Here is a 23,687-nt window from a genome sequence, read left to right on the forward strand (position 1 = left end):
GGATAAAGCTCGACAAAAGACTGACTTTTTATCCTCAGAAAAGCTCCATGTAATGAAGGAAACAACAGTCGGGCGTGCATTAAGGCAAAAAGCATGACTAAATTTGGTTGGCGCGACTGTTGCTCTAAGATAGGGCGCCAATGGTCGCGCCCTCTTTTGAGGATTTTCATCATTGGCGCGGGTATAATACTGTGAACTAGCGCCAATGGAAAAAGATCACTTTCCAGGGGTAATCAGCAGAAGATGTCTTCAGGGAACTTGGAGTACATGCTCAGGGGAACATAATGCAAGTGTTTTTAGACTTTGTCACTTCTTATAACTCCTGGGATGGGTCCTCCAAGGTATGACAAGAGGAGTAACAGGGATGGTGACAAATTACTGTGTAACACTAGCAGCTATGATTCTTTCCATTTTGGTAGGTGCTTTTGGACCTGCCATAGCTGTGGTGGCTAAAAGAGTACCGGGAGTCTGAATGATAAAGGGCTAAGGAGTGACTGATAAGACTAAAGGAGTATGATGGATAGGAGGTGAGGTTTCCTTTGGGCATACAACAAAAGGAAAACCTAAAGAATAAGGAGATTTATGAATCTCTAAGAGTTTTTCTTCACTGCTAGTATTAGAAGCTATACTCTCAACATATATTTGTTCTATTATAAGATTTTCTTGAAGAGATATAGGAGATTGTTTAGGTTTACCTGAACCGGATGCTCCTTTTTGCAATACCTTTCTTTCTTTGATGATCCTTTCAGGATCAGGGACTTGGTCAGCTTGTGACTTCTGAAGATTTCTTCGAGTATGCCTCACGAATTGAGCCAGAACTATGAAGTGGAGTCGCCAAGAGGTTCGGCCTCCAGTAGAGTCGCCAAATAGATGATTATAACCAAAAATGTGCCCAGATTTGTCTATCATCAAAGCTGGATCTATGTCATTTCCTAGGGAAGTTGAGCTTCAGTTTCCTCTCCTCGGCAGTGGTGCCAATTATGTTATCACTCCAAGAAAATATCCTAGGTTGTAGGTCGGAGATGCCTGATAACATATAGTCTTCAATATTGTTCTTTGAACTATTGGAATAAATGAGGGTTTGGATCAAGTTAGATAACAATTTCAGCTCTATTCTCACTCAAGACATGCATGAACACTCTCACCAATACAAGGCTTTAGACCACTCATGCTCAATAATTTATAGATTAAGTAGATAGATGGATAACACTGACTGTACCGGCAGATTGCATAAATAAACATAAATGAATGGCTAGCTACAGGTAGCAAAAGAAAATACTGACTGTACTGGAAAATGCATATATGACCACACATGGATGGCTAGCTATAGGCAGCAAGAAGCTTGCAAATCTAGTTTATCAAAGCAGAGATAAGATGACAGTTATCTGGCCTTAGACACAAAGAAAAAATGAACAAACTATTCAAGTGCAAGCATGGAAAAACAAAGAGAATGGAAACTGAACATATAATGGCAAAAGAAGCTTATATTGCTAGAATGAAGATGAGAAGCTTGAAGGAACAGAGGAGGAATAATCTCAAAAAGTTGAACCCTTATTACATTTTACTTTCAGCTATTTATAGCCTATTTACAATGCTCCTGAGCTCTAAGAGGCTCGGAGTCTTGATCTGTCTTGCTAACTGATTGATTCCCTCAATAGGAAAGCGTGGCTCAGAGTTTTTCTCCTTCTGACAGAGGAATAACTGTATTAAGATATTTTGGATAGCTTTTTGCATTGTCTGGGAGCTCTCTCGTGCCAAAGATGCCCCACAATCATCCTATTTGTTCTGGCTGTGTTATGTTGTGGATCCATGATCGTTTCTGGTTGATTTGGCAGTGTTGCGTTGTCTATGCTCCTTGATCACTTCTGTTGCAGGCTAGCTGCGCGTGCTCTGGCTCCATGACTGCTTTGTCATTGATTAAGCCTCTTCTCTGTGGTGTAATGGCTCTTCGGGCCTATGAAATCCCTCTAAAAATGTGGACAGTGACAGCTTTTTGTTATGAACAGAAAACACAACATTACTGTAAAACTCCCACCTTCTCTGTGTATTTTGGACTTCAAAAGTCCTAAAAATGGTTTATTCACCTATCGGGTTCACCCTTAAGGATATCGCAAGTCGCATTCAGCTTGGGTCCCTTGCTTCCTTTGTATTTTAACTTACGCTTCAAAAAAACTGAAAACACAGGAAAATTGGCCTTTGGCAGACTTCAAAATATATATATTTCACTTCTCGGACCTTATTGGGTTCGGGCTTTATCGCCATTGGCACTGCCCTGTTTCCTTTTGTATTTCGTTAAAACAATGAAAATACAAACAATACATTAAAAATGGTCAATCCACAGACTTGAAATAATATGTGATTTTATTTTGAACCCATCGGGTCTGGGTCCTATCGCATCACACACATATACATGTAAAGGTTGCACCCCTTAGTCTTCCTAATTGCGATCCGCCGATGCGATGTTGGTCGTCGATCCAGGCACGCGATCGACGATCCACGTTGAAACGCCGATCGTGATCACTCATTCCACACAACCTGTGCGAATACCTCCGCCGATGCAACCCGCCGATAGCGATCATCGGTGATCGCTGATAGGCGGTGTCTTGCGCCGATTGCCACTATTTGCGACCGCTGCTTGCCGATTTTCCACTTAGATCTGGGCCGTTGATCAGCTAGATCTAACAGATGCTGTGCATTCCTGAGTTCAAGCCTTTTATAATGGTTTATCATGGTTTTTGGAGTGTTTTAGCCTCCTGACAATGCATTTTTGCCCTTCCAAGGGCTATTGGCATGCTACGGTTTTGACTTTGAATGATTCTTAAGAGAATCTTCAAGACATTTGGGGCATACTTGGATCACTTGGCATGATTTTAAGCAAACTCTTGAGACTTTGGGAGTGTTTTGGGTCCATTTTTGGGCCAAATGCCTCCAAGGCTAACAGGGCCAACCCCAGGGCCTATGGTCCGTCACATGACCTTACATCGAATAGTTGGAGCGTGAAGCCCTTAGTGTGAATTTTAAGCACCAGGATCGGGTTTTATGGGCATGATATAACCAAGTGCCAGATGTTGGAGGCCCGATCAGTGGGGGCGAACGGTTAGACCTAACCCCTTGGCACGTGGCCCCCATGTGACTGAAAATTTCAGAACTAGTGGATTAATGGACATTTTAATTGTTCGACAAATTTTCCCATCGGTGAGATTGTAGGCCAGGTTTGCATGCCGATTCCTGACTTGTGGCGCTCAAGCTAGGTTTAGGTTGAATTGTAGGATGGATAACATAAGAAATTCATGAGAGAGCTTAAAGGCTCATAAATTTTGGAGTTTTTATGCAAATTGAGCTCAAAAAGAGGCTGCTTAGGGGTTTCTGGATGTTCTAAATCTATTGGTAACCTCTATTTTCTGATTTGAGCACATCCACAGGCCTTTTTTCAGGTTTGAGACTAAAGGTGTATGGATCAATCAGGGATTGGAAGCAGTTACGGGAAGTTTTTGTGCATGGAGAATACCATGTAGGGATATTCTCAATTCTAGGAGGCTACTAAAACAACTATAACCAATAGGGTTCAACTCAGGTTCAACTTATCTTATCATGAAGTTTTGATTATATGTTTCAATGTGGAATTGAAGCATGCACATGAAGGTTTTAACTCATTTCAGTTGAAGTATGTCATATTTGAAGAAGATGGTTTGAGTTGATGTTGTTGTGCGAGTTATTTGTAGGAGAACATTACCTTGCAGGGGTAATAGCCATTTATTTACCTGTAGCAATTGTTTATGTACTTCATTGATACTAAATATATGAGTGGTCTAGTCATGTTGAAAAGCTTAGAGATGTAGCCCAGGAAGGGTGAACTCCTTCAGCAAACCTTTGTCTTTCTCTTCTTTATGTTTTCATGGATTATGTGTGTTATGTTCATTATGTTCAGCTACATATGGAGACTATTTCATGATTTGAAGAGACATTGAATGAGCCTATTATTATAAGACCCATTTTTAAACTTTCAAAGCATTGACATAGTCCTAATTTTTGTTTATTTGATTTTGGAAAAGAGCAAGAATTCACGTAAATCCAATTTCAGATCAACCGTCAACATTTATGGTGCTAGAAGGAGGGCAACCATATTTTTATGGTTGACAATCTCACCAACCCCAATCTTACTTCCTCTAGTCAAGGCAGTAATATTCCCAACAACTCCCTTGCACACATTTATGAAGTTGGTAATTCTTCTCAACCTAGAAATGTGAAAGCTTACAAAGTATCTTACGATCAAATATGGGCCATACACCCCATCACCAAAAAGTTTGCGAGAGTTATTGGATGGATACTCAGAGTAGATGCTCTTCCATATTTTACAAATAAGATCCAAACCACCCCCACTGGGATATTGGTATTAATAGTTGAAGAATTGGTTCTTTCCATCCTTTAAGAGTTAGCAGATTATGAAGAAAACACAGAAAAAAAAGAACCTCCAACCTTCAATGGTGGTGATGGTGATAACTTAGTGCTCTCGAATGATACTTTCTGTGGGTTAGGCGGAGAAGAAGAAGAAAAAACCAATCAGATTCTAACAAAGAAGTGGAAAACAATGACGAAGACATGACATACCAAGATTTGGACTAGATGACTCAGGTCCCACTTGCACTATCGAGTGTTTTACACAAAATGCCAAGGCACCCAGAGAAGCTATTAACGAAGTATGACCCTGACAAAGTAATTAAAGTGGAGGACCATCTAGACAACTTCTACCTACATCTGTAAACACTTGAGGTACGTCATGATGATGTTGCATGTGGATTGTTTCCATGTACCTTAAATGGCAGAGTAGCTATATGGTATCATAACCTTCCTTCGAACTCAATCTAGAATTGGAGGGGTTTTAAGAAATTATTTCTTGAAAAAATCATTGATGATAAAACCCCCACCATGCTTTTGAAAGAGTTGGGAAATCTCAATATGGAATAGAAAGAGAAGGTGAAAGATTTCAGTCATAGGTTTAACTGTATCTTCAACATATTTCCGCCAATCACAAAACCTCATGACTCGATCACGATTGAATTTTTCACATATACCTTACCATCAAGCATTGCGCAATTTGTGAAAGAACCGTGAAACCAAATTTGGCTAAAACTTTTGAAGAGGCGATCATAGTTGAAAAGGACTTGTGTGTGATTAGAGTCATCGCAAATGACGAAGTAACAAAGGACTCCAAAGACACGGGGAAAAGGTCTCAGACCTCCATAAGAAAGGCTAAAGAAAAGCAAGCAATTAATCTTGAGAGCTTGAACCACATTATCAAGTATCTGTCCAATGAGTTGGAAGAATTGAAACAAAGGTCAAGTGATACCACCGTGTGTAATAGGCCTCCTAAGTTCAACCTTCTGAGAAGGACTTCAAAATATGGCAGCAACAACAACTAGCCAACCAAGTCTACGCAAAGCGCGAATTTTTTGTTGAATATTGAAAGTATGGGCATGGATCAATGCTATTCATTTCATCAATAATACCATTTAGAGAAAACATGCCCATAGTGGAACCACAACATGAACGCTCTGGCTGCACACTTTATTGACATAGTGCTTACTGACAAGCAAATTGAGCCTGTAGAAGAAAAGGAAGAAAATGTTGCAGCCAAAGAGAGCCCAAGCATGGGGCATGAGGTGAACACATTAAATTGCATACTCGCAGCTAGAAGAGCGATTCTGAAAAGCAACCATGTAATGACCTGGCCCAGAAGCAGACCACCCGATATAACTTAAAAAGCCAAGGGCTGACTCCTACACAAGAGTTGACGAAGCAAAAATTGAAGGAACATTTGTTAAGAAAGATCAATCCACTCGTCAACTCAACGAAAAATACTCAGAACTAGTGTAGAAATGAATTCATAGTGAAAAGCACTTCCATAGGCAGCAAAAGTAAGTCCATCACTCCAAAAGTAGTGGACAAGTCAACTCCCACAAACACTTTGGCAATCTCTTCTGCAATAGATTATAACATAGCTGATGAAATGGAGAAGGCTCATGTGAATATCTCACTATTAAATTAACAAATATCATGAGCCAGCGAGACATGTTGCTATGCACACTTGGGCAGTTCGTCTCAAGTAACAATGTGATCAGGGATCAATATTTTAGCTAAAAACTGAAAGTGCTCAAAATTTATTCATACATGAATTAATAGATAGAGTTCATCTCCATCTTTCCAACTCCGCAAACGGTTTGAAAAACTGACATCGTATGCAAAAGTTATATCTTCTGCAAGTTTGGTAAAAAGAAAGCCCCAGGGCCATCCCCCATCCCATCTGACCAAGCTCCTAAACCAGGAGCTAGGGGCCAACTGTTAAGCAGGATTAGTGTGGCACTAATCAGTTTATCATTTAATTAATTCGTAATTAAGTTGATGGAATTTATGGCGGAGCCACTAAATCTAGAACAACCACCAAACTTGACACACTTAACTGGTAGTTCTCTAGATTTAGAGGAGGTTTTCTAGGAAAACCTATTTGAGCCATAACTTACTCAATACTCAACCAAATTTCGAAAATGAATAGTAATTTTTGGCTAATTGGCATGCTGGGAATTCATTGGAGTATGTTTCAGAGGTAGAAGAGGTCATATACAAGTGTGTGTGTGTGTGTGTGTTTTTTTTTTCACTTGTAGATTTTTGAAGCCTAGGGCCACTAGGTGTTAGAGGCCATTCCCAGAGAAGCTGGTAATCAAATCAAGTAAAAAAATAGTCATTTCTGATAGATTTGAATGTTTTAAACTCATTGGAATAGGTACCAAGGGCATTGGATGCATGTAACAATAACTTGAGCACTCTTGAAGCTAACACAAAGGCCTACACTATGAAGCTGGACCAAGGAGATGTAGCCCAAGAGGGGTGAACTCCTTAAAAAAAAATTGTGTATTGAGCTTTGTTGTTTGTGCTTGTTGTGTTTTTATATGCTTCTATTCATCCATTTAAATTCATTCTTTTTAGTTCATGCAAAACACTAAATTTCACCAAGTTAGATGAATTGAAAATCACATGCTCATGGATAAACTCTCTATGGATAAGAAAACCAAAGAAAATAAAATTTTATATATGGAAATAATACTAGCATAGCATTAAACATAAATCAATTTCATATCAAGTTGGTATCAGAGCACAAGGTTGCTTGCTTGATTTGCTTGAAGGGTTTGATAGTTGCAATTGTTGTTATGATTACAAGGTTGAAGTTGCAGAGAGGAGAAGGGAAGCTACTGATAGCTAGTCTTGAGATTAGGACAAGAAGGAAGAAGGTTGAGAAAGCATCATCCTCATCTAAAGGACCACTCAAGGCAACACCTGAATCACCTCAAGTTCCATCTCCATCAGTTGAGATTGAAGAGGCACAAATTGCACAAGAGGCTGAAGTGATTGAAGAGGTACAATCAATACAAATTTCTGACCCTGAATCTATACCCATTATGTCTAGAGAAAGAGAGCATGAAGGTCCCTCTTCAGAAGAGAAAGGATTCAAGAAAGCTTTCTATACTTTGACTAAGATCGTTAAAGTCCTCTATGCAGAGTGGAACACCAAAATGGTTGGAGAGAGTTCTAAACCTCCACATGGAGAAGGAAGCTCAGAGGACAAAAAGGATGAAAAGAAGGACTCCAAAGGAAATGGTGGAAATCCACCTCCATATCCTTCATCCTCATCATCTCCATCATCTCAAACAACGTCATCTTCCACAACCACCACTACCCATACTCATTCCAAAACCCCAAAAGGAAAAACTCCATTACTGAAAGTGGACATAAAATTCGAACTTCCCATGTACAATGGAGAAGTGAATGTAGAAAAGTTGGAAAATTAGATTCAACAGTTGGAGGTATACTGTAGAATTCAGAACCTTCAAGAAGATGACATAAAGATTCAGTTGGCTTCACTGAGGCTAGTAGGAGCTACACTAGTTTGGTGGGAAGTAAGGACTCAAGAGGAAATGTGAATCCATGGTAAGATATCCATTTCTTGGGTTGAATTTGTTTCTGCAGTTAAAAGATAGTTTTATCCTTTAGCCTATATGTAAAACCCATTATGAGTTGGCAGAATTTTAGGCAGCTTAAAGGCCAATCAGTCCAATATTATACACAGGAGTTTAGAAAAGGGCTTTGTTATTAGGAGTAAACTTGAATTCACAAGACACACGCTTGAAATATATTGGAGGTCTACATTCCTATTTGCAACATACTATCCTTATGTTTAACCCAAGAAACTTAGATGAAGTATGTGTGCAAGCCACACATATTGAGGTGAGGGGAAAACAAAACATAGAGGAGAAAGGTGAAAGTGAGGGTAAGGGAAAAGAGAAGGGAGGAAAATGGAAGGGAAAAAAGAATGCAATTATAAGAAAATAGAAGGAAAAACTCACATGCAAAAATTGTTCAAAGACTGGCCATGACGAAGACCATTGTCGGCAACTTCATCTAGAATTAAAAATAGATAGATTGAAAGCTAAAGAGAAGGGAAAAAATGTTGCTATAGCTGAAAAAGACTTAGGGTCAGATTCAGGAGATGAGACAAAAATTACAGCTATGGTTTTGAAAGGTCAACATGTTGAAAGTACTAGTTGCTCAAATAATCACAACAACACTCCAAATGTAGACAAAAGGGAAGAGTTGTTCACTGTCAAAGTAATCTCAAATCATACCAAGATTGATGCACTCTTTGATAGTGGATCACAAGAAAACCTAATTTCGAAAGACTTAGTTAAAGAGATTAAACTTGAAACTGTACCACATCATAAACCATACCCTTTGGGTTGGATAGTTAAGGATGCCAATTTACAGGTTTCAAGGAAATGCATTTTTAGATTTGCTATTACTACAAGCTTTGTTGATGAAGTCGAGTTAGACGTGGTTCCACTTCACATTTCTAGAATTAACTTGGGAAGTCCATATTTGTATGACAAGAAAGTGGTGTTTCATCACTATGAGCACAAATATCATTTGCTTAAAGATGGGGTGAAGTATATTGTGAGAGCTCATCACAAGAAACTGAACATCTTTTTAGTTAATGCAAGGAAAATGAAGAGGCTAGTTCATGCAAGTCATAACTTGACATTGTTGATGATTAAACAAAGAGATGTTTTGAATCATACTTTTCATAAAGATGCTTATAATTGTAATGAGTTTTTTTAGAATGATAACAGGTTTCCTTTGAAAGAAGGTGAAAAACATTTGCAGCAGCCAACATTGGTGTTGAGCGGTGTTGAAAACAAGGTGCCGGTGCAAGAAGTTGCAAAGGTCAAAGAGAAGAGGACAAAGCAGCTTGTCAAAGAAGGCATGGGTTTCACAAATGTTCATTTCTAGTTTCCAAAAGGCACATTACAATGGCGAAGAAACTTGGGCAAAATTCGACTCAAGTACAAGGCAAAAGTAGCTAAAAATCGCCATAGAGACAAAGTGCAAGGTGAGAAATATTCCAAGTTTCCTTTGATTGTTGACCAAGGTAGGAACAATATGTTTTCTGCAAAATTAGATTATTTTTCTACAAATTCAAAAATATTGCAGCATGACGGTGTCAAAGACAACAATAGATGGTCGTCAGAATCAAGGAAAAATTTGACTTTTTATGAAAAGCTCCAAATAATGAAATTAGGAAAACTTCAATTGATAAAGATTGGAAGGATGATGGAACAATCCCCTCATCAATATAATGAGTGATCAAAAGAGCTTTTGGGGTCCAAAAGGCTTCTAGTGGGGAGGAATGATCAGGGATCAGTGTTTTAGCTTAAAAAATGAAAGTGCTAAGAATTGCCTCAGACCTGAATTAATGTATGGATTTCATCTCCAAATTTCCAACACCACAAACGGTTTGAAAAACCAATGTCGTATGAAAAAGTTAGAGCTTCTGCAAGTTTGGTAAAAAGAAAGCCCCCTAGGGCCATCCCCCACCCGATGTGACCAAGCGCCTGAACTAGGAGCTAGGTGCCAACTGTTAAGTGGGATTAGTGTGCCACTAATAAATTTATCATTTAATTAATCCATAATTAAGTTGGCAGAATTTATGTCGGAGCCACTAAATCTGGAACCACCACCAAACTTGGTGGACTTAACTGGCAGTTCTCTAGATTTAGAGGAGGTTTTCTAGGAAAACCTGTTTGAGCCATAGATTACTCAATTCTCAACGAAATTTCGAAAATGAATAGTCATTTTTGGCTAATGGGAATTCATTGGAGTAGGTTTTAGAAGCAGAAGAGGTCATCTACAAGTGTTTTTGTTCACTTGAATATTTTTGAAGCCTAGGTCCATTAGGTGTTAGAGGCCATTCCCAGAGCAGCTGGTAACCAAATTGAGTAAAAAAATCATTTCTAATAGATTTGAATGTTTTAAACTCATTGGAACATTTACCAAGAGCATTGGATGCATGTAACAACAATTTGAGCACTATTGAAGCTAATACAAAGGCCCACACTATGAAGCTAGACCAAGGAGATGTAGGCCAAGAGGGGTGAACTCCTTCAACAAAAATTCGTGTATTGAGCTCTATTATTTGTGCTTGCTATGTTTTTATATGTTGTTGTTAAGCCATTTAAATTCATGATTTTCAGTTCATGCAAAACACTAAATTTCCCCAAGTTAGATGAATTGACAATCAAATGCTCGTGGATAAACGCTCTATTGATAAGCAAACCAAAGCAAAGAAAATTTTATATATGGAAATGATACTATCATAGCATTAACTAGCAATCAATTTCAGATCACAATGCTTCTTCACAAAAGGGAATTGAATCTTGTAAGTCCTCTAGTTACCTGGAGTATGTACTTAATTCTTTAACATTTAATGTAAACACACTTTGCCCTTCGTTTACGTTGAAATTTGAAATTTTCAATTATAATGTACAAAATTGCTTAGTTTATTCTAGTGCATCAGTAAACATAATGCCCCTATTTTTCGCAAATAAAATCAACGCAAAATGGGATAAAATAGATGCACAGATCATTCAGGTAGACAAGACTCTTGTCCATGCAATTTGTGAACTAAAAAATGTGCTTATTTGTTTATCATCCAAGATCATCGAGTTCACCAATGTATAAAAATACTAATTTTGGACATTCTAGAAGCATATGGTGTATTATTGAACATATACTGGTCTAACAAGTTGTAGGGATACTTTACAATGGATTGGTCACATTTGTGGCTTCCATATAAAGGTAGAAACAATCATATCTGGGTGAAATCAGAGAGGTACATGAAACACACGATAACTCCCTTAGAGGGTGAGAATGAGCCATTAGCTTTCACAGATCTTATATTTGAAAACTGAACTAGGGTATTATCTTGCTCAGCCATCCCCAGTCCCACCAAATACACAGTTGGAGCTCCTTCCTAGTCAAACTGATGAAAATGATATTTGTACAGTTAGTAGTAGTAATAATAATAATAGTACTAGTGTTGTATGTAGTACTTGTACATATGATATGTGGACTTTGTATTTTGAAGGTTCCAAAATGCAGGAGGGCTATAGAGCTGGATGTGTTTTAATAGACCTATGATAGAGAAAACACATGATCTCTTGCCGCTTGGAATTTGAGTGCACGAACAACACTGCGAAATACAAAGCACTCATCTTGGGTTTGCAAAGAGCCTTCAACCTCAACGTTGTGGTTCTCAAAGATATAGGTGACTCAGAAATTATTGTACGACAGGTACATGATACCTTACACTGTGTCATCTCATCTCAAATGTTACCAACAAGAGGTATGGGTTTTATTTTGCATTTCCAAGGTTTTAATATTATCTTTGTTCCTAGAATGCGCAACGCAACTATGGATGCATTGGAAAATGCTACTGCTAGGTTATCACTGCTTAGGGACAATTTTTCTGTAGAAATTCTTTATAAGCCATTCGCCCCTAACAATGTTACTAATTTATGAATTTTCAATGATGACTAGTAGATACTGCATTTTATGGCGAACGCCAATGTATTTAAAGATGCATCACTCAATGAAGACAAGCATGAGAAGGCATTGCAGGATGCAACCAACATAAGCAAAGGAAACCTCATGCAAAAAGGCAGGGTATCATTAGAAAAGTTGTATGAGTTGCAGAATCGCTTCTGAGGGTCAGTCAATGAAAAGACCCACAACTCAATGTTGTCACATGAGAAGATAGATTTGGGAACAAAAAAGGATTTGAAGTATGTTAATCTTGGTACTTTTTGCACACCACAGGAGTGACATGATTTTATATACTTATTCAAGTAGTACCAAGATGTATTCGTGTGGATGTATGATGAGCTCAAAACTTATGACACGCTAATTATTCAACATGTAATTACAATCAAAGAAGGGGCCAAGCCATTCCAACAAAATCTGTAGAAGGTACATCCTACGCTTGAGCCTCTCATTCAAAAGGAGTTAAGGAACCTACTGGATGCTCGGATCATATACAAAGTGTGACATTCTACCTGGGTATCAAACTTGGTACCGATAAGAAAGAAGTCTGGGGAAATCCACTTGTCTATTGATTTACATAACCTGAACTGTGCCTCAGACAAATATAACTACTCCATGCCCATTCCGTCTATGGAATAGACACTACAAATAATATCAGAGTCAAAAATTCTTTCTTTATTGGATGGGTATTTGGGATATAATTAGGTTCTAGTCTCAGAGCTTGATAGACTTAAAAACAATATTCTGCACTAAGTTTGGTATGTTCACATTCAAGAGAATGTCATTTGGGTTGATTAATTTCAGTGCAACATTTCAACGCGCCATGAACATTTCATTCTGTGGATTGATTGGACAAATCGTGGTGGTATACCTAATGATGTCATAGTGTTTTCTAAGAAGAGATCTAACCACATACGCCATTTGTGGAAATTCTTTGAGCAATGTCGTAAGTACAGGATATCCCTTAATCCAAAGAAGAGTGTTGGGCCTCCAAAATGACATCCTCGTTTACCCTCATTTCCATCATTTTTCCATATCCCATAACTATTTACCATATTCTATACCTCCATTACCCTACATTAATAACCATTTTCATTATCATATGGGTTTATCATTATTATTTTCCAAGTCATTTATTTTAAGTATTTTAAGAGAATTTGTAATTAAATATTAAGAAATTAACATGTTTTCATATGTATCTAAAAGTGGTATGAGTTGTATGATATTGTAGGCCTATTTGAGGATTTTATAAGGGTCCTATTTGGCCACTCAACCACAAATTCGAATTTTAATTCCAATTCATGAATATTTGTAGAAGATTTGGATCATTGACTAGGCACATTCAAAGGAGAAGAATCATGGATGTTTTGATATTTGTCTCCTATCAAAACTATGAGAGAATTGTGAGAGGATTTGTATGTCATATTTTCAGGTGATTGGTTATAACCACAAGAGATAAATGTGTATTTAGGAGAGATTTGAGGATCTACATTTATTGATTAGTTATCTTAAGTTTTTGTATAAATAGGAGTGCATCTTTCATACAAAAGGGTTCCAAGTTCATGGTTCCATACAAGATATGTAATTTGTAAAGTGAGGATAGAGAGGAAGAGAGTTGAATTATTGTAATATCTTTGGATCTTTTCTCCAATGTCATTTTATGGAATACATATTACTACTTTGATCTCTAATATTTGATAATCATTCGATGTGATTGCGAAGGAGTGGAGGACCCCATCAACCACAGTTTGCACACCTTTTTCATTTGTTGTACATATTGGTAACATTGTGTAATTATGTTATTACATTTATTTTCATTTTAAGCAAGTGTGATTTTCAATTCAACAGGTGTGATTTTCATTTTAAGCAAGTGTGATTTACATTTTAAACAGTGGTGGTTTCATTTCAAGCAAGTGTGGTTTCATTTATGTAAGTTTAGTTTAGTTTCTTGTATGTTATTTTGATTCATGTTGTTTTATTAAGATTGATTCAATTTCTTTATGTTTGGATTGGATTGATTTAATTTGTTTTGTAGCTAGTTTCAAGTTTATTGCATTAGATTAATCTATTTTGAGAAATAATCACCTAGTACATATAATACACGTATACCTCATCAATTCACGAACCCTGGGTTGAAAATTTAATGACATGGATTTAACTCACAATGAAATCACTCAACATTTTGGCACTGTTGCTAGGGAGGCATACATAGGTGTTTATTTTGAAAGTTTAGACAACTCATGATAGTTGAATTCATTCTTAGATGCATGGTTAAAAGCATATTAAAATAATTTATGATGCATATTAAATATTCAATCATTTTTCAATACTTTTTACTAATCTATGTTCAAGACAGGAATTATCAACCAATTGGAGTAATTCACATACAATTAAGAATTTGAGGAATGTCTTTCCAAGAACTTTCTCTAATCTTAGCAATAACTAGGATATCTACCTCCGAGGAAGAGTATATTTTAACTGCATTCATAAACTTGTTTACCTCTCCACCTCCACAAGAAGATCTTCAAGTCTCTTTTGATTCCCCTTGTCAATTTGTTTAAGAGACTAAAGAATCATGGAATACTTTTGATGGGGAGCAACCATTAGAATCTAAGATTGAGGAATGCATAATAAAGGATGATATTTAATGTGATCTAAACCAAGAAAAGAATCAGGAATGTCATAGATTTACTGAAAGATGGTTCCAATCAGGGATCAAGTCACATCACTCTTTCATTCTTCTTTACTTCTTGATTGCATTATCAAAACAACTGGTTGTTCATGCTTTGATTTACTTTAATGCATATTTTTCAAACCTAAGCATGAATATATTTTTACTCCTGTTACGCACATGGTTACATTGGAAATATGCATATACATGAACCAATTTTCTATCTCCAGTAGAGTAGGATAGAATCAACAAATAAAACTAAGTTTGGTGATGTTTTTTTTTCATAAGTTAGATTTCATTTTATTTGCAATTTTATTTTTGGTGGTGCAGTACTAGCCACCTCGCTCACTAATTATTTTGCAGGAAGATCTAGAAAGAGAGGAGAACAAACCGAGTTTTGAGAGACGAAATTTTACTTTGTTTTTCAAATTTTAGAATAATGAGTTAACAAAATTCCTGAGTATGATCTCTTCTTGTGCCTTGTGCGACCTGGAAGATCAGAAAGGAAAATTGAATAAAGTTAGCTTTGAAATTTTGAAATAAAACTCATAGATCTAAAAATTGGATAGGAGATCTAAATTCATTATTCATTCTAAAAATACTCAAAATTTAATCTCCAAATTTCAATTAGATCTGTCTCAAAATTTGTTAAAATATTTCTTTTTTTTTTTTCATTTTTTTTTTTGCAGAAATTAAACTGAAGATATCTCACAAACCAGGAACTGAGTTTTCATAATCATTTTACAAGAAGTGCATAATATTCCGATGAACAACCCCTGGAAATTTCAGCCCAATCCGCTTCATGGTTTTCGAGAAAATGAAGATCATCACCTACAACCATTTCACTTATATCGTGATATCTGTGCATTGGATAGATATGTGTTTTTGTGTACAAGAGTATTAGGACCATAGGAATCTTCATAAACAATTTCAGCCCAATCTGATATGCAGTTTGTGAGAAATCATTTCTGAAATTTATAGCAATTTAGATGATATCTCGAAATATGTGCAATAGATGGTGTTGATTTTAGGTGTGCATAAATAGTAGAATAGTAGGAACATGTATAAAAGATTTCATCCCAATCCAATGGATAGTTTGTGAGAAAATGGCCCACGATTTTTTTTGTAACACACCTTGTGGCAACCTACAAAAAAAAAAGAGTTGTAGCTTCAATGTTTTCCAAATTTTTAGAGAATAAATTGGTTATGAGATCCATTATTTTTGGAAATAGGATGAGTTCAAATGAAAATAAAATATTTTGGTCACATTAAATTGATTGAAAAGTGCACTTAGACACTTGATTTCTTCTAAAAATATTGAATTTTGTTTTGTTGGGCATTTGTCAAATTGTTACGTTGTTAGTCAAATTTGTAGAAGGATTAATATTTTAACTTTAATTGACGTTTTAATGGATTTTGTTTCATAAATTAAAATTGTGGCTTATTGGTAAGTCTTTGAATTTATAAAAGATAGGTCATGAGTTCAAATCCAATAAAATCCAAAAGTTGTTAACTATTTTACAATTTTGACAATCCTTAACTAGGCAACAATTTCGCTAACATATGGTGACATTGGATTGGTCCACGTGGCTACATATTATTGGTCAAAATTACACATTCATTGCCCCATTCTCCACCATGTCATCTTGAACATTCAGCCCACGTGGCACTCCCTAGTGTTTCCACGTGGCACCCATGCACAATTTTTTTCCTGTTTCATAAAAACTTCAAACAATCATAACTCTTTCATATGACATCAATTTTCGATGATTCAAATGTCGTTGGAAAGATATTGAATAGATATAAACAATAAGAGAGTTTTCATCAACATTTGAAAAATTAAAATATTGAAGAAGTTACCAAAAAAACACCAACACGTAGTCCAAGGTACCACTTTCCAAATAGGTAAAAGTGCATTTAATTTTTCTTCCTTGAATTTGTTTTATTAGTACTATTTCTAAGTTTTTTTGTTTATAAATAATATGAAGAGAGACTAATCACCTATTTCTCTCTCTTGATATTCTTACATTTTATTGTAGAAAAGTGCTAAGCTTTTGCAGGTTCCAGGACAATAAAAGAAGATTGCTATATGCACAAGTGCCTTTTAAAGACCAAGTTTCTTTTAGAAGAGCATTTTAATTCCATGTCAAATCACATCCATTACACCATCACTACTAAACAAGGCCTCTTAGATACCAATTTTACCATTGCTACTCATTCTAAGCCTACAATCGATCCATAAATTTCCATCTCCCTACTGCCAAACCATGATTTCAAAACTCATTTTCCCTTTGCAATCTTCATACTTTCCTGCCTCATTTTCACTCACCCTTAACCCAAAAATAAAGTCATTCAGCTCCCTTTTAAAGCCGAGCCACCCCATTTTCCTCTTCCTTTCTGTCAAATAAAACTTGCTTCATAATGCAAATATTTCATCTATGGTCCTTCAAATTATTATTTTATACTCGCGTTAGATGATGGAGGATTCATTAAGGCCTCCCTTCTAACAAGTCTTGATGCATCGACTCTGGCACATCATCTAGGATCAATACTAGAGATCTTTCAAGTACCTTGAGGCTTGCATGCCTTAATGGCAAGTTCTCTCGCCAATAAACAATGGGAATACATCAATGTCCCCTGTTTGTCGGATCTTCTAGGTGACTCGACTACGACACATCTATTCGTACCTAGTAAGATGTACTTAGGCATCTTGACTCTCATTAACATCAATGGTGAGTAGTCTCGTGTTGGTTAATTGAATTTATTAATGGCCAATAATCTAACAATTTCTTTTCTATGCTCAACATCGACACATCTATTCACATAGATAATAATTATGCCACTAAGCAGGAAAGAATCAAGACTATATGATTTCAGCAGCTTGCAGCAAGACTGTTACACAGTAATTTGTCAACGAATTTGAATTCCATGATCCCAGATATTGCCAGTCCATATTACTAACATCTGTGTTATTTCATGTTTCCAACTATGTATCATTACCTTCTTGCAATCTCAGGAAGAGTGTCTCATTTCATTATCTCTGAAGAAGGCCCTTTTTCCCTAAGTTTTTGGGTCGACGCGAGTGAGAAGTTATCCTCCTCATGAAGATTGGAAAAATAACACTATCCCTAACGAAGTCTTCGTTCTGTCCCTGTGTTGCACCTGGGACGATCTATATTTGGAAATTTTTTCAGCAACTCGTCGAAACTTCTAGATGTAATTGCTTCATGGGCGGTCCTAGGACTGGTTGTTGGGTCGGTTGAGCTCGCCTTTCTCCTCTGGGATAATTGTTCCACCTTTTGTGCAACCTCCTTAAGAGATAAACTCCTCCTTCATTCTCTTATGGGACCTCTCCCTCCTATAAATATCTCCTCCATGAATAACATCAACTAGCTTGGATGTAATGGAATGATAGCTAGATGTAATTTGATAGTTTCAAGTTTCTAAGAGAGGAGTAGATGTAGAGAGTGTTATTGGAGTGTGGAAGTAGCCTCATTTGTGTTGTGATTTGAGAGATTCTTGAGTAGAGTTGGCTTGAGAGCTTTCTAGTATCAACCCTCTTGGACAACAGAGAGAGTCATATGTTCCCTTGGGAGACGGTTCACAAGTAAATGCTTACAGAGACATACCGATGGAACCCTTCAAGGAGGCTTACGACATCAAGGCCCGATTGTAAGTTTACTTTGATTTATATTAATACAAATCAACAATTTGTTTCTATATCGTGCGTTTGATTATATTTCGATAGCTTGAGGTTCCTTGACTCTTCAAGTAGATTGTTTGGTTGTTTTCTATTTGTGTTTATGGTGTTTCTCTACTTCTTGTTTTCAGATATCAATGACTAGAAGAATGAAGAGCTGGAGCGACACGGCGAGGACTTCATCAAACGTCAGATTGAAGGTAGGTCTTCATAACACCAACTTTCTAAGGAAGCTTGCTTTGATATTGTCTGTGCAATGACTAGAACCACTCTAGGGCTAGAGGGGTTGCCTCTGTCCGTAGAGGGAACTTACCTGTGTCACAAGTTGGTGACTCGACTGGGGAGATTGTCTTTTGTCTTTTGTGTTGATTGGCTTTATTTGTTTATTGTCTTCCTTACTGTTTGGGTAGCATACTTCATTCTGGAAGCTATTAGCCTACTTCTATAGCCTTCCCAACCTTCTAAGTGATAGATCTAGCCCTGCTCTAATCAAACTTTTATTTTTTGCTTTTAATTTTGGGTCGTCGCTATTTATTTCCTAATAGTCGCGAAGTAGTCGCGTCTGTGTTGACTGCTGGGTTGAAACTTATACTGTACAGCGCAGATAAATTGTCTAACAGTCGCGTCGAGGCCTGAAATCGGCTTGGCGCAGCTAACTGATGTACTTTCGTGACGATGTCACAAATTGTTTAGTTAGGGGAGTGCGATGATTTTCTGTTGGCACATGTTGTTAGTGTTTTTCTTGTGACGATTCCTGTGAGTTTCAAAGTTTGAGGTTTGTTTGCTTGGTTGGCCAGTGTGTTTGGTCCTCAGAGATTGTTTTGCTTCTCTTTGTTGTGTCTAAAGTATTGGTTGTTAAGATTTTTTATTTTGGTTTTCAAGTCTTTTCAAATCCTCTCTCTTGAACCATGTGACCTAAATGCCCTAGGGTTTCTCCACTGCTTGGTTTGCTTGGGTCACTCCTTTATTGAGATCTTTAGACTCTACTTGGTAGAATCTCTCTCATAGTTTAAGGCTTATTATATTTTGTTTTTTGTCATCCTCTCGATTGGTGTATCTATTTGGTCACTGAACTTTCTTGTCTAGGTCATTCAGTCTCCTTCTTTCGCTTGACATAAATTGTTTTGCTTCCCAGTCAATGAGATAGTTTTCTAGTTTTTCGAAAAAGGATTATTTCTTTAGTTTTGAGTCTTTGATTCATTTTTACATATAGTTGCTTATCATTTATTCAAGAAAATCAAAAAGTGCATTCATCTCGTATTAAGGTTTTAAAAATGATTTTTTTTGCATTAGTAGGTTCTTGCGATTAAGATATTGAAAATCAAAAAGTGTGTTTCTCATTCTTTCTTGGATTGCTTGCAAGTTTGGATAGATGGTAGAAATGTTCCTTTTTCTTTGATTGGTTTGCTTGTTTTCCATTTAGTTGTTATGCATTGAACCTCTCACTCTTCCTTAACTAGTTATTCATCCAACGAAAATGGTATTTTTGCTCATCTAGTTGCATTCTAGGAGTGTTAAAGATACATTCGATAAGGCCTTGAAATCGAGACTTAATTCAAGATTAATTGTTAAAATATATTGAATGAACTTAAAAACGCATTGGAACCTAACGATCACATATCTAGAGGTCTAGGCTAGAGACGTGTTCCAGCGTCGTTAAACCTAGTTCCTATTGTTCTCACTAAGGTTGGGTGATTCCTCCTTTTGTGATGCAATAGATGCTAGTACGGATTTGTGCTCCCCGTACCGTCACGTATATATTGGGAGACCCCACTAGGTTATCATCCTATTATCCATAGGAAGCCGAGTCTACTGCCTTACGAGTCTGTTGGGGTTGCAAAATGTCGTGCAAATATCACTCATTACCATACATTTTTCACCTATGCTTCCATTATATCACTCACTATTCACCACCTTGTCACTCCATTTTCCCTATTATTCACCATTAATGGGTCTCATTTATATTTTCCAAATATTATTTATTTTTAAGCATTTTTGAGAGAAATTCTTGATTAAACATTAGAAAATAATATATTTTACTTTATATATGGAAAGTGGGTTGTTTTTGTGACATGTTAGGTGCCAAGGAAGCTTCCAAGACACCTTTATGTGGCCTTGAAGGATCAAATTCGAATTTGAAGAAATAAACCTCATGGAGAAGATTATGATTTCATGGAGAAGATCAAGGACAAAGGGGGGTTACGTGTCAAGATGGTTGAGAGATTTATGGAACTAAATGAGAGATTAGTGGATGATCATTATGAGTTTGTTACTCATCCCATTGTATAAATAGGAGTACAATCTCCTCCATTTGTAATCTTAGAATGTTGAAGTTTTTGTAATCTTAGAATCTTGAAGTTTTTGTAATCTTAGAATTTTGGAGTATGTAATCTTAGAAGCTTAGAGTTGTAATCTTAGAGTTGGTTTGTAATGGAGATTTTGAAATAAAGGATCATACTTCAATTTTGCTTCTACATTTGAGTCTCCATTGAAGTGGTGTGCTTGTGGAGTTATGGAGGGCCCCCATGGCCTCACTTGCATGCTTATTTGCTTATTTTAGGTATAATTTATTTTATGTTTTTGTTTGATTTCAACTTTCAAGTTTTGTTAAATGTTCTAATATTGGAAGAATCTTATTTGAAAGTGTTCTTGTAAGAGAACCATAAGATCTCATACAATTATTAGATCTAGGTTTATTTCATTTCAACTTTTAATTTCTTATTAGATGTTCTAATATTGGAAGAGATCTTGTAGAATATGTTCTTGTAAGAGAATCATAGATCTCAAACAATTGTTAGATCTAAGTTTGATTAGTTATTGAAATAGATCTTAATGAATATGTTCTTGTAAGGGGAATTTAAGATCTTGGACAAATTAGGAATCTTTCTAGATCTATCTATTTTAGATAGGCACTTCTAAGTTTACCTTCCCAGGTTGACAATAAATTAATCACTAATTGACATCATCAATTGGAACCAAACATTTTGGCGCCGTTGCCAGGGAATTGCAACTAGAAGGATTTAGTAATTATTTTATGCATTTGTTTTTATGGACTAATTTGTGGAACTTGGTGACAGCAGGTTCATAAAGGAGTTCAAAGTTTGAAGCATTTTTATTTTCGCACATAGTTAATTTAAATTCAGTTTTTATTTTAAACCCCCCATTTCTCACTAATCCATCTACGAATGAGGACTTTGAAAATGTTGAACATGTACTTCTTGGAGAGCAAGGACAATAACCTTGAGCCAACTCTAAGATAGGTTACTCACGTACTAGTAAAACATAATGTAAAATTTTTAAATCTTGATGTGAGCATGTACAAATTTTTAGTCCGTAGATGGCTTCATTGGAAGCATTCTTTTACTTAGAAAATAAAAACATATTTTAAATTAATGTAGAATAGATTAGGAAAATAAAAATGAGATCTCATTAGAAGTCATTAGAAGTCATTATCATTAGAAGTTTTTAGTCTTGTTTTCAAAAAATAAATCATCATGAATAAATTCAGTGGCACATCTTTGCATCTCTATGTCTTGTTTCTATATCACGGGTGAGCCAAGAGCTGATTATCGGAAAGCCTTGTCTTCTGAGAGTCTAAATGCCCCCGTGACATTGCAGAAAGAGTGTAGATAATGCAAGGTTTTGTTGTAGATCTTAATAGTGTTTTATCCATCCACACTAACCTGCATAAATAAAAATAAATCAAGAGATTAGTATGCTCTCTTCCTGCGCTTCGTGCGATCAGGAAGATCAGAAAATCTATTGATTTATTCCAATAAAAATACTTTTGCTGGAAAATTGATTTGCATGAGTGAAAAATCATCTTAAATTTTTTTAGATAAAATTTAGTTTTTAATTTTTAATTTTAGTTTAAAAAAAATAATAATAATAAAATTCCCACATAATAATATGTATATCATATATATATTATTATTTAAAAAAAAATTGAAAACTAACAAATTTTTTTGTCCCATGTATTGTTAGTGAAGAAATCACGGTTGGATAAGATGACTTTGTAAGTCTCCTCGGATATAATTCCATGACTCCATGCGTAGTCCATGTTACCTTTCTAGTCATAGTCGGTATGCGTCTCTGGGTTGCCCACCATGAAACCTTTGAGGTTGATACGGTTTGTCTGAGGAAGATATTTGTTGTTGAAATCATAAATGACCTCTGCAAGTTGTGGTACGTAATGCCCTCCATAGCTCTCTCCTGCTATGTAAAAATCGTGTTGTTTGTATTCGGGAAACCTTGTAAACCAATTTTGCAGAAAAGCAAATGTGTCCGAAGCAGTAAGGTTGTCGCCAAGTATGTTGTAAATTGATGATGTGTTAGTATAAGAAAACCCTACTCCAACAGGTGATTCCAGAATCAATAAGTTGGCCTCATTGTTCCATGCATATTCATTGAAGGAAAGCGTAGCATCGGGAGGGTCCACAAGGAAAGGTCCTATTTCCTGTGTTGCTCCATATCCAACAGAAGAACATCCAGGACCTCCATTGAGCCATAGGACCAACGGCTTGTTCTCCTTTTGAGAAGAAGCTTCATAGAACCAATAAAAGAGAACCCTTCCACCCTTTTCATCCACAGTCACATGGCCAACATAATGGTTGAATCCAACTTTCGGCTGCCCAGGTAGTTGGGTCACCTTATCCAATTCGCTTGCTTGATTAACTGTCAGATTTGAGATGGCTTCGCCTTGATTGGCACACAAACAACTCAGAACAAACCCTAGAATTATCCAACAAATTTTTCTACAGGCCATTTTCACAGGTCCGTATCAATCAACTTCAAAATCCTCCTGCAGTTCAGATTATTGCATGCCAAACCTAACAGGCTACGATCTCTTCAAGAGACTGAAGGAAATCAAGGGTTTGAAGGAGATACCTGTAATTATAATGTCATCAAACACATGTGTCACCAACGAATACACAGAGCTCTAGTCACAACTCCATTTGCCTAACTAAAATGCCTCCTCTATATTCAATAAGTGATAAAAAAATTGGATTTGACTTATCTTGGAGAGATATGGCATCTGCATTATCTTCTCTTGATTTTCTAGACAAAAAGCCAGATTTTTCAATGATTCTAGAGGATTTTGTGTGTTTTTTAGGGATATTAGAAGAAAATCCATTTTAGTGTTAGTTTATTTTTAGAAATTTTCTTTATTAGTTTTTAATAGAATTAGTTTTTGTTGATTTCTTTATTAAAAAAAGAAAAAAGAAAAAAAAAAACTAACTCAAAATAAATAACAAAAAAAAATTGTTTTTTTAAGTTTAAAAATAAAAAATAAAAAAATATGAATTTCATTTTTTTTTTTTGTTTGTTTATTTATTTAAAAGATAAATAAAAATAAAAAATAAAAATAAAAATAAAAAAATGGAACAATTG

General features: G+C 36.1%; 1 pseudogene; it reads right to left on the minus strand.

Annotated features, from left to right (window-relative positions):
- Positions 1–2,517: 2,517 nt before the first annotated feature.
- LOC149173789 (serine carboxypeptidase-like 32 pseudogene) lies at positions 2,518–23,061 on the minus strand (annotated as a pseudogene).
- Positions 23,062–23,687: the final 626 nt, after the last annotated feature.

This window comes from Pinus tabuliformis, chromosome 4_2, assembly GCF_031772625.1.
Source record: "Pinus tabuliformis cultivar Carrire ecotype Pingquan chromosome 4_2, CPIR1, whole genome shotgun sequence".
Lineage (NCBI taxonomy): Eukaryota > Viridiplantae > Streptophyta > Pinopsida > Pinales > Pinaceae > Pinus > Pinus tabuliformis.